Raw genomic sequence first — 15,682 nt, forward strand, 5'->3', positions numbered from 1 at the left:
AACTACTGTATCTACACACCATCTAGAAGTTTTTGTTTGTGTTGTCTCTTTCTTCCCGCCTCCTCTTCCACCCTATCCCAGGTAATTTGTTGCTTTTTTTGTGTTGGTTTTCCTTGTAGTTGCTTATTGTAGCATCTTTGGGTTTTATAAAAGCGATATAAAATCATATGTATTAAATGAAAAGCCTAATTTCTGCAAATTATTAATTGCAGAACTGCCTACATCCTGGCTTAAAACCCTATAGAGTCTATTGACGCTCCGAAGAGTCAATCTATGTAACATAATACAAAAATCTGTCAGTTTAAGCTAGAGATATCAGTTTTTTGCACGGGCTATGTCTAAATCCACCGCATCCGCTTATGGCGGCCTTCTGCATCTGTGGTGGAAGGTGGCAGAGCTACAACGGTTTTTGTAAGACCATGAAATATCCTGAAAATTGGTCTTGTCACGAAAATGACTAGCATTCGGACGGTTTGGCTTGTATGACCAATTTATGGAAAGATAGTGTTCTCTGTTTTGCTCTATGACCCCGACAAGTGTCAGGAGACTCATCTGAAGGTAACCAGTGCCAGTTTAAAAAATGAATAGAAGTATGGAGGTAGTTTTGTACCTACCCAAAAAAAGGGGTTCAATATGTGTAAAAACATCCAGAGCTTTCTTATACAGTATCTCCTAGATATAGGACAGACATTTTAAAACCTTATTAATTTTTTTACTGTTTTAATTGCCATTCATGAATGTGTTATTCGGCTTAGACTCTTAAGTATTATTAACAGCTCTACTGATCTGGTTAGAAACAAGATTAACAAGTAGTGCTATTCTATTTCTGGAACTTCTGCATTTTCTGTGTGATCCAGACACCTGTCAGTCTATTCTATTCCTAGTTCTTTGGTAGCCGTATATATATCCCAATATGTTTTCTCTTATAGGTTAAGAAGACTGTAGACCATATAATTTAAGCAAAGTTGATGTGGACACCGAATGAAACCACCATGCTACTCAACATTGGCTTGCATAACTTTCTCCTCCAGTTGTATTGATACTAGTGGCAACATTAATCCTCTCTTTCGACTTTATTTTTATGCTTTTTGTGTCTTTCTTTTGCTTAAAATGGTGTTTGTTCCCTGTGGTGCTTTTATGCTATACTGCATACCACGTGTTATGATTGGGCGAAATTCTTCTTTTTGTAACACTCCTAATCTTGCAGAAAAGAGCAATCGCAGAATTCTGACAAGTGGAGTACTTCTGTACTACCTTCGCTTTTTTTGCTCTACATATATTACATGGATTCTGCCTGTTCATGCCCTCTGTTCCAGAATGCAGATGATTGGTTTCACATAAGAATAAGGAGACCATTGAAAAGACTCTAAGCAGTGAACTGACTAAAGTCAGTAAGTGGTTATCCGACAACAAACAAGCCTCTGCATTTAGGCAAGACAGAATGTATCCTGTTTGGTTCCAAACACAAAGTTAGAAACTTCCAACTTCTCAGTCAAGTGTAATGGTCTAGCGGTGAAGGAGAAATTATGCATAACATACTTGGGATGTTATCTGGACCAACACATGACAGGTGAATTCATGGTTCTGAAGGTCATTGTTCTGAAGGTTCACTACAGGACAAAGTTCCTGGCAAGAGTCACCAAGTTCCTGGATACAGAGACTATGAGGACCCTGACAACATCTCTGATCCAGTGCCACTTGTCGTGGAAAATGACATAATTAGTCATGCTATCCCGTTTTTTTACTGCCTAAATAATAGTCTCATGTTATATTCTAGTGTTTTTTCTAAACTGATACAAACTTGTCTTTCTGTGACTTAGTCATAAGACTGGGCTTACAGCTAAGAGCCGTTTGGGTGCGACCACAGCATGTGACATCCCGTGGTTTTATTATCTACAAGAAGTCACATGTATGTACATTTGCAGAAAAGAGCACATTATAGTGTTTGCTGTTGTGAATGCAGTTAGATGGTTGAGCCCTTGGGCTATCAACCTCATGCTATCTATGGCAAGGAAGTGAGTTTGTGTTTATACATGCTTCAGTAGGCTCTGCAATTGGGTTACACCCTCCATACAGAGCCTAATAGGCTGACCACACCGCTCGCGTCACATGCGCGAGCGTTGCAAAATAAATGTAGAATTCTATGTTATTCAATTATTCCAACCACACTGCTCGCGAGCGCCAACAAGCGTCTGCGTTGCCAAGGGCTAAAATAGAAGTCATTCGTATTTCTAACGTATATCGAGCTGCAAGTCCTGCCTCTCCCATCTCCTCATTGGTTTATAGAAGCAGGTACCCACGTGCCATCTTCTCATTGGTTATACCCACGTGGGTGATTGAAAGACTAAATGTTTTGCTGGTTGTCGTGGTAATACTATGAAAGTGTAGATGCAATCACCATATAAGTTCAAAGATGAAAAAGCCGGGAAGGAGGAGAGATGACTAGAAACGATTTGGTTGGCTGTTTTATGTGTGGATTAATTGTCGGAGTAGAGGACCTTGTGCATTTCAGGTAAAATAACAACTCAATGTTTATATCCTAGGACAAATTAGCTAGCAACAGCAAGCTAGCTAAATAGGACAAATTAGCTATCAAGTGCAAGCTAACTAGCTAAATTGCCCTAAATGTTTAATGCTTTTCGACCTGTCCCCAAATTAATGTCATTGGTTCAGAGTTTGTTTTGATATTTTAACCTGCATGTCGTGATCGCGTTTGGTGTAGGGGGACAAAATACATGTATGCACGATAGCGCACGATGGCGCTTGCGCGCAGCCGTTTGGGTTCCGTGTAAGACCACATTTTCAGATCAAGCATAAATTTGCTTATAGGCTTTTGTAGGCTACAGTCCAAGCTATGTTTTCCAATGGTGTGACTGCTGTCAGCATCCAAAGATGATCCAACTTGAATAAACGCTTGGAGGTAAGGACGACAGCAATGACGTAGCCTACGGGCGACACGGATATCACTTATTATTGATATCTACATAGCGCATTGATGTGAATCACACTACTGCTCTCTCATTTAGCTATGTGTGACAGTGGCGACCCGTCATTCAGTGCAGGTAGGCCAGTGCCCCACATTTTTAGCACACATTTATTTTTACAAATATGGAGTGTAGGGGTTGGTAATGTTCTCTAGTTGCGCTCATATTGGCTCAGTGTTCTGTCACTCATGGGGACACTACGTCACTGACAAATCTAACGGTAGAGCTTGAAAATTCAAGCCCCTTGGGTGCTGCTATAAGTGCCCATCCAAGAAGGCTCAAGGTCATTTGCCACAGATCAAATTACGCCAAATCATATGTACAGTAGCTTTGATTGGACTGATCATGTCAACGTCATACTTTCAAAATCTTAGCTAGCAATCATCATCATGAATCAAGTCGACAGTCTACTGGCAAATCCTTTTTATTCGTTGTCATATGAAGAGAAATAATGAAGAGAAATTATAGATAAAACGTATCGGTGCTCATCGGCCATTGGACATAAACATTACACAAGTTGGAAATCGCAAATACAACAATGAGTGGTTTGGAAGGAATCAGTGGCTATCTGCTAGCAATGCAAAGCAATCACTAGCCTGCTATTCAGTGGAGTGTGTGTGGTCCCAATTCTCTGTTTAAGGGTCTCTTTTCCAAGCTTAAAATGATTAACATTCAACATTGGCCATGCTGTCAATCCAGCACGATTTCTGCCGCGCTCAAAACAACTGTTCACTCAGAACTGGGAAATCTGACTTCAGTGAGTTCAAGACAACTGGTAACTCAGGAAAAAACGATCTCCGACTGGGAAAATACGTTTTGAACGGTCATCCAACTCGGAATTGTAAGTTGGGAACTCTAGAGCTACGACCTGAAGATCACTGACTTCATCATGATTCTACCTTGTTTTTTTCAGAGTTCCCAGTTGTCTTGAAAGCACCATGAATCCAGTGAATGCCAGACTTTGATGACAAAGTTTGATGACAAATTTGCCCACAAAGGACCGCCACGCCACCTTCCTGTACAAGTGAGCACAGTACAACAAGCCAAAAATGTCTTGTATGCTGCTGCATAAATTATGTAATATGCCAGGGATATACAGTACCAGTCAAAAATGTGAACTACTCATTCAAGGGTTTTTCTTAATTTTTAATATTTTCTACATTGTAGAATAATAGTGAAGATATCAGAACTATGAAATAACACATATGGAATCATGTAGTAACCAAAAAAGTGTTAAACAAATCAAAATATATTTTACATTTGAGATTGCTCAAAGTAGCCACCCTTTGCCTTGATGACAGCTTTGGAAAATCTTGGTATTCTCTCAACCAGCTTCATGAGATAGTCACCTGGAATGCATTTCAATTACAGTTTTTTACAATCGCTTACACACTAAAAGTGGTACTTGAGGCACACTCAGTGAAACAATTAACTCATGTATCTAATCTTCAGACCAAGTCTGCAAAACTGCAAGCACATTATCTGCTTTACACTCAGTTTGCAATTATAAAACACACTTTTTGCAAACTACTAAACACAGTTCTCTACATTAGACGCATCATTCAAAACTAACAGGTCTTGTGTTTCGTTTGGAAAACACTGCCATTCCAAATGCCACACTCATTTACCGATTACCTACACCCAGTGCTCACGTGTGAAAACACTTATAGCTAATTTCTGCACTTAGAAATCAGAGCTTGAGCACTATAAATAGGCTTCAGGTTGGCTTTCTTGGTTTGGACAACAATGGAGGCCAATTTTGGAGAGAGAGTTAGAGGAAGAGGAGTGAGAGTAAGAGGGGGACGAGGAAGAGGACAAAGACAAGGAGGAGGACGAGAAGGACAAGCCTATTTGTTTATCTTCTACTGTATTTGTTTTGTCTGTTACTGTTCATCCTGAAATCTGGATGAAAATGAAAGATTTTGAGAAAGAAATACATTTTATTTTTCCCCCCTTGTATTTCTGTTGATAGTGTAAATATATACTGAATATGCATACATACTGTATATATCTGTGCACATACATGTATGTGCGAGTGCTATGACAAACTGCCGTGGACTCCACCGAACATGCAAAAGACACAAGATAGTAGTATTTTACATGTGTCACATCCGTGTGTAGTTGGCGTGTCTAAGAGCTAATCATTTGATGGTTTGTGTGGAGTTTTTATGCAAAAACACAATTCTGAGAAGAGTTAAAATTGTTTTGAATTAAGTGTTTGGTTTTGCAAGAAATGTGTGACGTTTTGCATTTTGTGTGTGTGTTTTGGGGTTTTGTTTGTAGAGTCTAGAGAAAAGGAGCCAGAGTTTCAGAAATCATGTATAAGCAATTGTCAAACTGTAACAGGTGTGCCTTGTTAAAAGTTGATTTGTGGAATTTCTTTCCTTCTTAATGCGTTTGAGCCAATCAGTTGTGTTGTGACAAGGTAGAGGTGGTATACAGAAGATAGCCCTATTTGGTAAAAGACCAAGTCCATATTATGGCAAGAACAGATCAAACAAGCAAAGAGAAATGACAGTCCATCATTACTTTAAGACATGAAGGTCAGTCAATCTGGAACATTTCAAGCACTTTGAAAGTTTCTTCAAGTGCAGTCGCAAAACCATCAAGCGGTATGATGAAACTGGCTCTCTAGAGGACTGCCACAGGAAAGGAAGACCCAGAGTTACCTCTGCTACAGAGGTTAAGTTCATTAGAGTTACCAGCCTCAGAAATTGCAGCCCAAATAAATGCTTCACAGAGTTCAAGTAACAGACACATTTCAACATCAACTGTTCAGAGGAGACTGCGTTAATCAGGGCTTCATGGTCGAATTGCTGCAAAGAAACCACTACTAAAGGACACCAATAAGAAGAAGAGACTTGCTTGGGCCAAGAAACACGAGCAATGAACATTAGACCGGTGTAAATCTGTCCTTTGGTCAGATTTTTTCAAATTAAAGACCGCTGTGTCTTTGTGAGATGCAGACTAGGTGAACAGATGATCTCCGCATGTGTGGTTTCCACCGTGAAACATGGAGGAGGAGGTGTGATTTGTGGGGGTACTTTGCTGGTGACACTGTCTGTGATTTATTTAGAAATCAAGGCACGCTTAACCAGCATGGCTACCACAGCATTCTGCAGCGATATGCCATCCCATCTGGTTTGTGCTCAGTGGGAATATAATTTGTTTTCAACAGGCCTAAATGATTACCGCCCCGTAGCACTCACATCGGTAGCTGTGAAGTGCTTTGAAAGGCTGGTCATGGCTCAGATCAACAGCATCCTCCCTGATGCCCTAGACCCACTCCAATTCGCATACCGCCCCAACAGATCCACAGATGACGCAATCTCAATTCCACTCCATGCTGCCCTTTCCCACCTGGATAAAAGGAGCACCTATGTGAGAATGCTGTTCATTGACTACAGCTCAGCGTTCAACACCATAGTGCCCACGAAGCTCAACACTAAGCTAAGGTGGTACCGCCCCCAGGTGGTAAAGGTAGGCAACAACACATCTGCCACGCTGATCCTCAACACGGGGGCCCTCAGGGGTGTGTACGTAGTCTCACACGACTGCGTGGCCTAACACGACTCCAACACCATCATTAAGTTTGCTGATGACACAACAATGGTAGGCCTTATCACCGACAACAATGAGACAGCCTATAGGGAGGAGGTCAGAAAACTGGCAGTGTGGTGCCAGGACAACAACCTCTCCCTCAATGTGAGCAAGACAAAGGAGCTGATCGTGGACTACAGGAAAAGGTGGGCCGAACAGGCTCCCATTAACATCGACGGGGCTGTAGTGGAATGGGTTGAGAGTTTCAAGTTCCTTGGTGTCCACATCACCAACAACCTATCATGGTCCAAACACATCAAGACACTCGTGAAGATGGCACAACAAAACATTTTCCCCCTCAGGAGACTGAAAAGATTTGGCATGGGTCCCCAAATCCTCCAAAAGTTCTACAGCTGCACCATCGAGAGCATCCTGACCAGTTGCATCACCACCTGGTATGGCAACTGCTCGGCATCTGACCGTAAGGCGCTACAGAGGGTAGTGGGTACGGCCCAGTCCATCACTGGGGCCAAGCTTCCTGCCATCCAGAACCTATATAATAGGCGGTGTCAGAGGAAAGCCCATAAAATTGTCAGAGACTCCTGTCGCCCAAGTCATAGACTGTTTTCTCTGCTACCGCATGTCAAGCGGTACCGGAGCGCAAAGTCTAGGACCAAAAGGCTTCTTAACAGCTACCCCCAAGCCATAAGACTGCTGAACAATTAATCAAATGGCCACCGGACTATTTACATTGACCCCCCCCTCCCCCCAATTGGTTTTGTACACTGCTGATACTCGCTGTTTGTCAATGCATAGTCCCTTCACCCCTACCTACATGTACAAATTACCTCAACTAATCTGCGTGTGCATGTGACCAATCTGCGGCGCATGTGACAAATACAGTTTGATTTGACAATGACCCAAAACACACCTCCAGGCTGTGTAAGGGCTATTTGACCAAGAAGGAGAGTGATGGAGTGCTGCATCAAATGACCTGTCCTCCACAATCCTCCGACCTCAACCAAATTGAGATGGTTTGGGATGAGTCGGACTGCAGAATGAAGGAAAAGCAGCCAACAAGTTCTCAGTATATGTGGGAAATCCTTCAAGAGTGTTGGAAAAGCATTCCAGGAGAAGCTGGTTGAGAGAATGCCAAGAGTGTGAAAAGCTGTCATCAAGGCAAAGGGTGGCTATATGAAGAATCTCAAATCTAAAATACATTTTGATTTGTTTAACACTTTTTTGGTTACTACATGATTCCATGTGTTATTTCATAGTTTTGATGTCTTCCCTATTATTCTACAATGTAGAAAATAGTAAGACATAATGAAAAACCCTTGAATGAGTAGGTGTTCTAAAACTTTTGACCGGTAGTGTCCATTTTTGTATTATTCTATTGGCTCTTAAGGGGAAAGTAATGAGATTACGTTACTGAGTTTGGGTAATCCAAAAGTTACGTTGCTGATTACAATTTAGGACAGGTAACTAGTAACTGTAACTGATTACATTTAGAAAGTAACCTACCCAAACCTGCAGATGAATTATACTTAAACTCAGCCCTAGGATGAACATTGGTCCTAATAATTTCAGAGAACTGAACAGGCTTCCAGTTGATTTCCGGGAGGTGCAGATTAAACTGTTTATGTTTTTTAAAGTTATATATGACCTTGCCCCCAGTTACCTGTATGGTTATCTTAATTTCATTGGAGACTCTGTCATCACACCAGAGCCATTGTTGCCAAAAACATAGTTATTTTCTTAACACTTGTGCAGAGGAACTGAATGGTGTACCAAACTACACTACCGTTAAACAGTTTGTCACTTAGAAATGTCCTTGTTTTTGATAGAAAATACATTTTTTTGTCCATTAAAATAACATCAAATTGATCAGAAATACAGTGTCGACATTGTTAAATCTGTAAATGACTATTGTGGATGGAAACAGGTCATTTTTTTATGGAATATCTACATTGGCGTACAGAGGCCCATTCCCTTATCAGCAACCATCACTCCTGTGTTCCAATGGCACATTGTGTTAGCTAATCCAAGTTTAGCATTTTAAAAGGCTAATTGATCATTACAAAACCCTTTTGCAATTATGTTAGCACAGCTGAAAACTGTTGTCCTGATTAAAGAAGCAATAAAACTGGCCTTCTTTAGACTAGTTGAGTATCTGGAGCATCAGCATTTGTGAGTTCGATTACAGGCTCAAAATGGCCAGAAACGAATAACTTTCTTCTGAAACTCGTCAGTCTATTCTTGTTCTGAGAAATGGAGGCTATTCCATGCGAGAAGTTGCCAAGAAACTGAAGATCTCGTACAACGAAAACAAGGACATTTCTAAGTGACCCCAAACTTTTGAAGGGTAGTGTAGGGTAGTTGTATTGTTGAAAATTGCCAAATAAAATCAACAAAAAATCAATGCCAATAAGAATGTAATTTACAGTCTGAGAGTCATTTTATGCAAATCAATGAATATCAGTACTTCATAGTTTGTGTTGATTTATTTTACCCCTCCACCCCCACTAGGCACCACCCTTTCCCTGTTCGAAGGATAACTTAATGTGATACAGAAATACAACTAAATTGACAGACACTCATTTGACAAGGAGACAAGACACTGAACACATAAATATTTACAAACAAATAGACAGCAGATGTACTTTTCTGAGGAGAATTAGCTACACAAAAATACATCCAAGGACTAATGGGAAGAGTGAATGCTGTGGGGTAATATTTACACTGAGTGTACAAAACAATAGGGACACATTCCTAATATTGAGTTCCCCCGTTTTGCCCTCAGAACACCGTCAATTAATCGGGGCATGGACTCTATAAGGCGTCGAAAGCATTCCACAGAGATGCTAGCCCATGTTGACTCCAATGCTTCCAACAGCTGTGTCAACTTGGCTGAATGTCGTTTGGGGCGGTGGACCATTCTTGATACACACGGGACATTTTTTTGCATGGAAATACCCAGCAGCGTTGAAGTTCTTGATACAAACAGGTGTTCTTAATGTTTTGTACACTCAGTGTATATATCAACATCTACATCTACACTTACTAAAGCCTCTTTGGCTACACCTATACCACTTACCAGAATATTAAAGAGGCCAACAAACGACAGATGAGTGAGAAAATAAATAGATACTCAACATATTTACATGTCAGTCTAGATTGTATAACCATATATCCTACTGTACAGTATTTACAAAACCCTAAGAGGGTACCAATGCCATATTTAGGCTACAGTGGCCTAGTTCACACTGAGGTGATACAACTGATCTTTACACAACTATTGCCAATTTGTTTGTATGGAGACAAACCCATTTAAAGGATCCTTAAAGTGTATCACAGCTGATGTGTGAGATGCGTTGTACAACAGGAGTGTGAACTACGCCAATGTTTTGATGACCAAGCCACCCAACAGATGGGTAGCTAATGAAGATTTTAAAGGCTGTCTTCATTTAAAGTCTGTCTTCATTTAAAGGCTGTCTTCATTTAAAGGCTGTCTTCCTCATCTTTTCTTTCTCTCCAGATGCAGAAGCTGGGATTTCTTGAGGTGATCTGTAACACCCAGATGACAGTGGGTTATTTCTATGTAAAATATTCTGTAACAAGTGTTGTTTTTGGGCTCAATGGTGGATCTATTCATAATTATTTAATTTTTGTTTTGTTTGCTCAAATATTTGAAGAAGTGAGTGATTGTCCCCAAAGCTGTTAGTGAAAGTACTACAAATGTGCAGACACGTGATGTACAGTATAAATCCCGTTAGGTCTGACATTTTTGACATAGGAGGACCAGTGACATACCCAGTCCATTTCCTCATTGTGGTCCTCCTCCTGACAGCAGGTCACTCCAATTTCCTGATCAACCTGTTTAGACAGACAAGACAACAACGGCTTGTCACATAGTTTCCATAACCACACCTTTTGGCGTGCGCACGCGCGTGCGTGCGTGCATGTGTGTGTGTGTGTGTGTGTGTGTGTGTGTGTGTGCACACTAGTGAAGAATAATCAACCACATACCCAGTCCATCTTCTCATCTCCATACATGTTCAGATGGTGGAAGTTTTTGATGAGATCTGTAAAATCCTGGAAGATAAGAAAATATCACAAATCTGAAAATCTTCTTCATAAAATATTGTGTTTGGCGGATTGGAGTACACACTATCTGCTTCACTTGAACGTGGTATTACTTTTAATATGACAGATTTATCTGGTCCGACATAGCCTACTCAAAGGCAAAGAATATTACTGTTCATTTTGAACTAGTGTTGAGTGTAGTTCTTGTTGGCTTTAAACTGTAAATGTTCAGATGGAGAAAGCATGCTGATGTGGACAGAGCCATGGTGAAAAGATGTGTATGACATATTATTGTATACAACTTACTCCATCCACATTGTCCTTTGCTGCAGGGGAAACACCATCTGTCACTTCATAATTCTGGGGAAATTATTCATAAGTTAGTTTACTCAAATTATTCATAGTTAGTAATTGACTTTTGCCCTCAAATGTTTCCATACATAAAATGTATATAAAGGAAACATTTGATGTCTTATCAATTAAATGAAATTGTAGAATGTTACTTGATTTTACAAATACAAGGTAATGGCCTACTTTATGAATAGATATACAATTTCTTGCAATAAGTGCACAAAACGTATGTAATTTATATGAGAAGACGGAAGAGAAGAGAAAGCTGACTGTTCTGGACATGGACCGCGTCACTGACCCACGATTAGCATTGACTGTTATTAACCATGGGCCGCGTCACTGACCCACGGATTAGGTCGATGGCATCACCCATCAGTTTTGGTTTGTATGTTATAAGGCAACATACAGCCTGTTCGCTCCCTTTCGGCCAGAGGTGAGTGAGAGACACTCAAAAAGGAGAGAAGAAGAGTCATATAAACATTAGTGTAACTCAGTACATCATCAACTATATAATTTTCACTTGAAGAGTTTTCGTTTTTTACATTAGTTTAAGCAAATTCAGAAAATCTAAATAACTCCCTGAAAATTCATGAATATTGAATTGATCTTTCTCCAACGGTGAACTGCCAGATTACCATCTTGATTTAGCTGCAAATGGTGTTATTTTCTTCAAGGTGTTGTAGGAGCTTCTTGATGTTGTCCACTGAAGCTGCAATGTAGAGAAAATGCCATTCTCATCGAGGCCTAACCTAATGTATTATTTTGTTATTTTGTTTTCCACTTTTTTTTCAAACTCAATGGTGCAGACATTAAAGTAACTGTCCAGTGAAAATCTCACTTTCAAAAGTTAATATTCTGTTAAATTATACCCAAATAATGTTGTTGACTCATCCTATACTCTTATTTGTGGCCAAAGCATAAATTGGAGAGAAAAAGAAAAGCGCTTCAAAAAACCCACCTCAAACTTGCGTCTCAAACAGACGTTTCAAAAAGTATTGCTTTCATCATAGAGGATGATGTCATCCTCCTGAGGAGAATGAGCTGGCCAATCAGTGGTCTACTGCTTTTCAATATAGTTATTTTTTTTTTTCAATTGGAAGGAAGAATGTTTCACTCATATTGTAATTAATATAAGTCATATTTCATAGAAGCCTGGATTTGAACGGTCATGGCTGCGGTGCCATCATGGCTCATGGTGCCACTCCCTTTCTGGTTACACAGTAATGTTGTCTGTGTCAGTTGTCTAACCAAATACATATTTTGTTTGTGTATATCCTCCTCTCTAACACCACTCTGTAGAGCATATAACATTTTACATTTAAAATGTTAGTCATTTAGCAGACTTTGTTATCCAGACACTCTTTGAAGTTATAAACAATTTTATTGAGCCATATTCATTTAATTGTCTAGAATCCATAAGCAATGTAAGCAACTGCAAGCAACATGACTTTACAGATCACATTTGTATAGTTTGACATAATGCAAGAAACAAGCTAAGCCAGTAAAAAATGTTACTTACCAATGACAATAAGGAGATCACCTGCTCAAACTTGTAGTGCACAGGTATTTATACTCTAGCCAGCACAGACTTTACATAAGCCAGCCACGTCATATGAGGGAAATACTGCCTACTTACAAGAATTAAAAGTGAAACTTAATTCCCATGGTTATGTACAAATAATCATATTAATGTTACGCCTCACCAATATCCAATGGTATAGCGTGGCGCGAAATACAAATACCTAAAAAATGCAAAAACTTCAATTTCTCAAACATATGACTATTTTACACCATTTTAAAGACAAGACTCTCCTTTATCTAACCACATTGTCCGATTTCAAAAAGGCTTTACAACGAAAGCAAAACATTAGATTATGTCAGGAGAGTACCCTCGCAAAAATAATCGCACAGCCATTTTCAAAGCAAGCATATATGTCACAAAAACAAAAACCACAGCTAAATGCAGCACTAACCTTTGATGATCTTCATCAGATGACACTCCTAGGACATTATGTTATACAATACATGCATACCCACCGCAAACTTCCGGTGACTTTACTTAATTACTCACGATTAACGTTCACAAAATACATAATTATTTTAAGAATTATAGATACAGAACTCCTTTATGCAATCGCGGTGTCAGATTTTAAAATAGCTTTTTGACGAAAGCACATTTCGCAATATTCTGAGTACATAGCCAGCCATCACAGCTAGCTAATTTGACACCCGCCAAGTTTGGCCCTCACCAATCTCAGATTTACTATAAGAAAAATTGGATTACCTTTGCTGTTCTTTGTCAGAATGCACTCCCAGGACTTCTACTTCAACAACAAATGTTGTTTTGGTTCGAAATAATCCATAGTTATATCCAAATAGCTCCGTTTTGTTTGTGCGTTCAAGTCACTATCCGAAGGGTGACGCGCCGGCGCATTACGTAACAAAAAAAATTCCAAATATTCCATTACCGTACTTCGAAGCATGTCAAACACTGTTTAAAATACATTTTTATGCTGTTTTTCTCATAAAATAGCGATAATATTCCAAACAGGCAACGTTGTATTCGTTCAAACACTGAAAGAAAAACATGGAGTCGTCTCGTGCACGCGCGCTCCAGTGTCATTGTTCTCAGCAGGACCACTCACAAAAACTCCTGCTGTTTTTCGCCCAGAAACTGGAGAGCTCTCATTCCACTTTCTGGCGCCTTCTGAGAGCCAATGAAAGCCTTAGAAAATGTCACGTTACAGCAGAGATGCTGTATTTTTTATATAGATGCCCTAGAAGGAGAACAAATTGTCAGACAGGGCACTTCCTGTATAGAATCTTCTCAGGTTTTGGCCTGCCATATGAGTTCTGTTATACTCACAGACACCATTCAAACAGTTTTAGAAACTTTAGAGTGTTTTCTATCCAAATCTACTAATTATATGCATATTCTAGTTTCTGGGCAGGAGTAGTAACCAGATTAAATCGGGTACGTTTTTTATCCGGCTGTGAAAATACTGCCCACTATCCCAAACAGGTTAAATGCAGACCCTCCTCTCTTCGAAGGGTACAAGAAGACAAAGCTTCCAAAGCCGTGTTTTTCCCGCAATTGCATTTTGAAATGTTATACAATCAGAACACATTTTTCTAGCGCTTGGGGGGAGGAGAGTGCCTTGCTCATCACATCAGCAGGCCCCAGAGAAACAGGAACAAGGCAGGGCAGAATCTTTCATTACAGCAATCATGACGATAATGCATTTTCAGTGGTGTGTACTCATGATTACCAAGAAAAAAAACATTCTAACAAAAAACTATACAAAATTCACCTAAAAAAGTATATATATATATATTTACATTACCAGTCATTCAAGTACCAGTCATTCCAGGGTTTTTCTTTATTTTTACTATTTTCTACATTGTAGAATATATGGAATCATGTAGTAAGCAAAACAAAGTTGCCAACCTTTGCCTTGATGACAGCTTTGCACACTCTTGGCATTCTCTCAACCAGCTTCACAAATTGGTCTACATGGACAAGTTCTGGCCTGGTTTAGATCTTATCTGTCGGAAAGATATCAGTTTGTCTCTGTGAATGGTTTGTCCTCTGACAAATCAATTGTAAATTTCGGTGTTCCTCAAGGTTCCGTTTTAGGACCACTATTGTTTTCACTATATATTTTACCTCTTGGGGATGTCATTCGAAAACATAATGTTAAATTTCACTGCTATGCAGACGACACACAGCTGTACATTTCAATGAAACATGGTGAAGCCCCAAAATTGCCCTCGCTAGAAGCCTGTGTTTCAGACATAAAGAAGTGGATGGCTGCAAACTTTCTACTTTTAAACTCGGACAAAACAGAGATGCTTGTTCTAGGTCCCAAGAAACAAAGAGATCTTCTGTTGAATCTGACAATTAATCTGGATGGTTGTACAGTCGTCTCAAATAAAACTGTGAAGGACCTCGGCGTTACTCTGGACCCTGATCTCTCTTTTTGAAGAACATATCAAGACTGTTTCAAGGACAGCTTTTTTCCATCTACGTAACATTGCAAAAATCAGAAATTTTCTGTCCAAAAATGACGCAGAAAAATTAATCCATGCTTTTGTTACTTCTAGGCTGGACTACTGCAATGCTCTACTTTCCGGCTACCCGGATAAAGCACAAAATAAACTTCAGTTAGTGCTAAATACGGCTGCTAGAATCCTGACTAGAACCAAAAAATTTGATCATATTACTCCAGTGTTAGCCTCCCTACACTGGCTTCCTGTTAAGGCAAGGGCTGATTTCAAGGTTTTACTGCTAACCTACAAAGCATTACATGGGCTTGCTCCTACCTATCTTTCCGATTTGGTCCTGCCGTACATACCTACACGTACGCTACGGTCACAAGACGCAGGCCTCCTAATTGTCCCTAGAATTTCTAAGCAAACGGCTGGAGGTAGGGCTTTCTCCTATAGAGCTCCATTTTTATGGAATGGTCTGCCTACCAATGTGAGAGACGCAGACTCAGTCTCAACCTTTAAGTCTTTACTGAAGACTTATCTCTTCAGTAGGTCCTATGATTAAGTATAGTCTGGCCCAGGAGTGTGAAGGTGAACGGAAAGGCTGGAGCAACGAACCGCCCTTGCTGTCTCTGCCTTGCCGGTTCCCCTCTTTCCACTGGGATTCTCTGCCTCTAACCCTTTTACAGAGGCTGAGTCACTGGCCTACTGGTGTTCTTCCATGCCGTCCA

At 40.0% G+C, this 15,682-nt stretch overlaps 1 long non-coding RNA gene across 2 annotated transcripts; it reads right to left on the reverse strand.

Moving 5' to 3' along the window:
- Positions 1 to 10,598: 10,598 nt before the first annotated feature.
- On the reverse strand, positions 10,599 to 12,889 carry LOC106564935 (uncharacterized). Of its 2 annotated transcripts, XR_001319566.2 has the most exons (3): positions 12,481 to 12,736; positions 10,917 to 11,670; positions 10,599 to 10,619 (listed from the first exon to the last, which is right to left on the reverse strand). It is a non-coding gene; the product is annotated as an uncharacterized lncRNA (long non-coding RNA). The 2 variants fall into 2 exon arrangements; XR_006757966.1 differs by lacking the exon at positions 10,599 to 10,619 and having other exon boundaries at positions 11,381 to 11,670; positions 12,481 to 12,889.
- Between the last annotated feature and the right edge of the window lie 2,793 nt (positions 12,890 to 15,682).

Source organism: Salmo salar, chromosome ssa12 (assembly GCF_905237065.1).
Source record: "Salmo salar chromosome ssa12, Ssal_v3.1, whole genome shotgun sequence".
Lineage (NCBI taxonomy): Eukaryota > Metazoa > Chordata > Actinopteri > Salmoniformes > Salmonidae > Salmo > Salmo salar.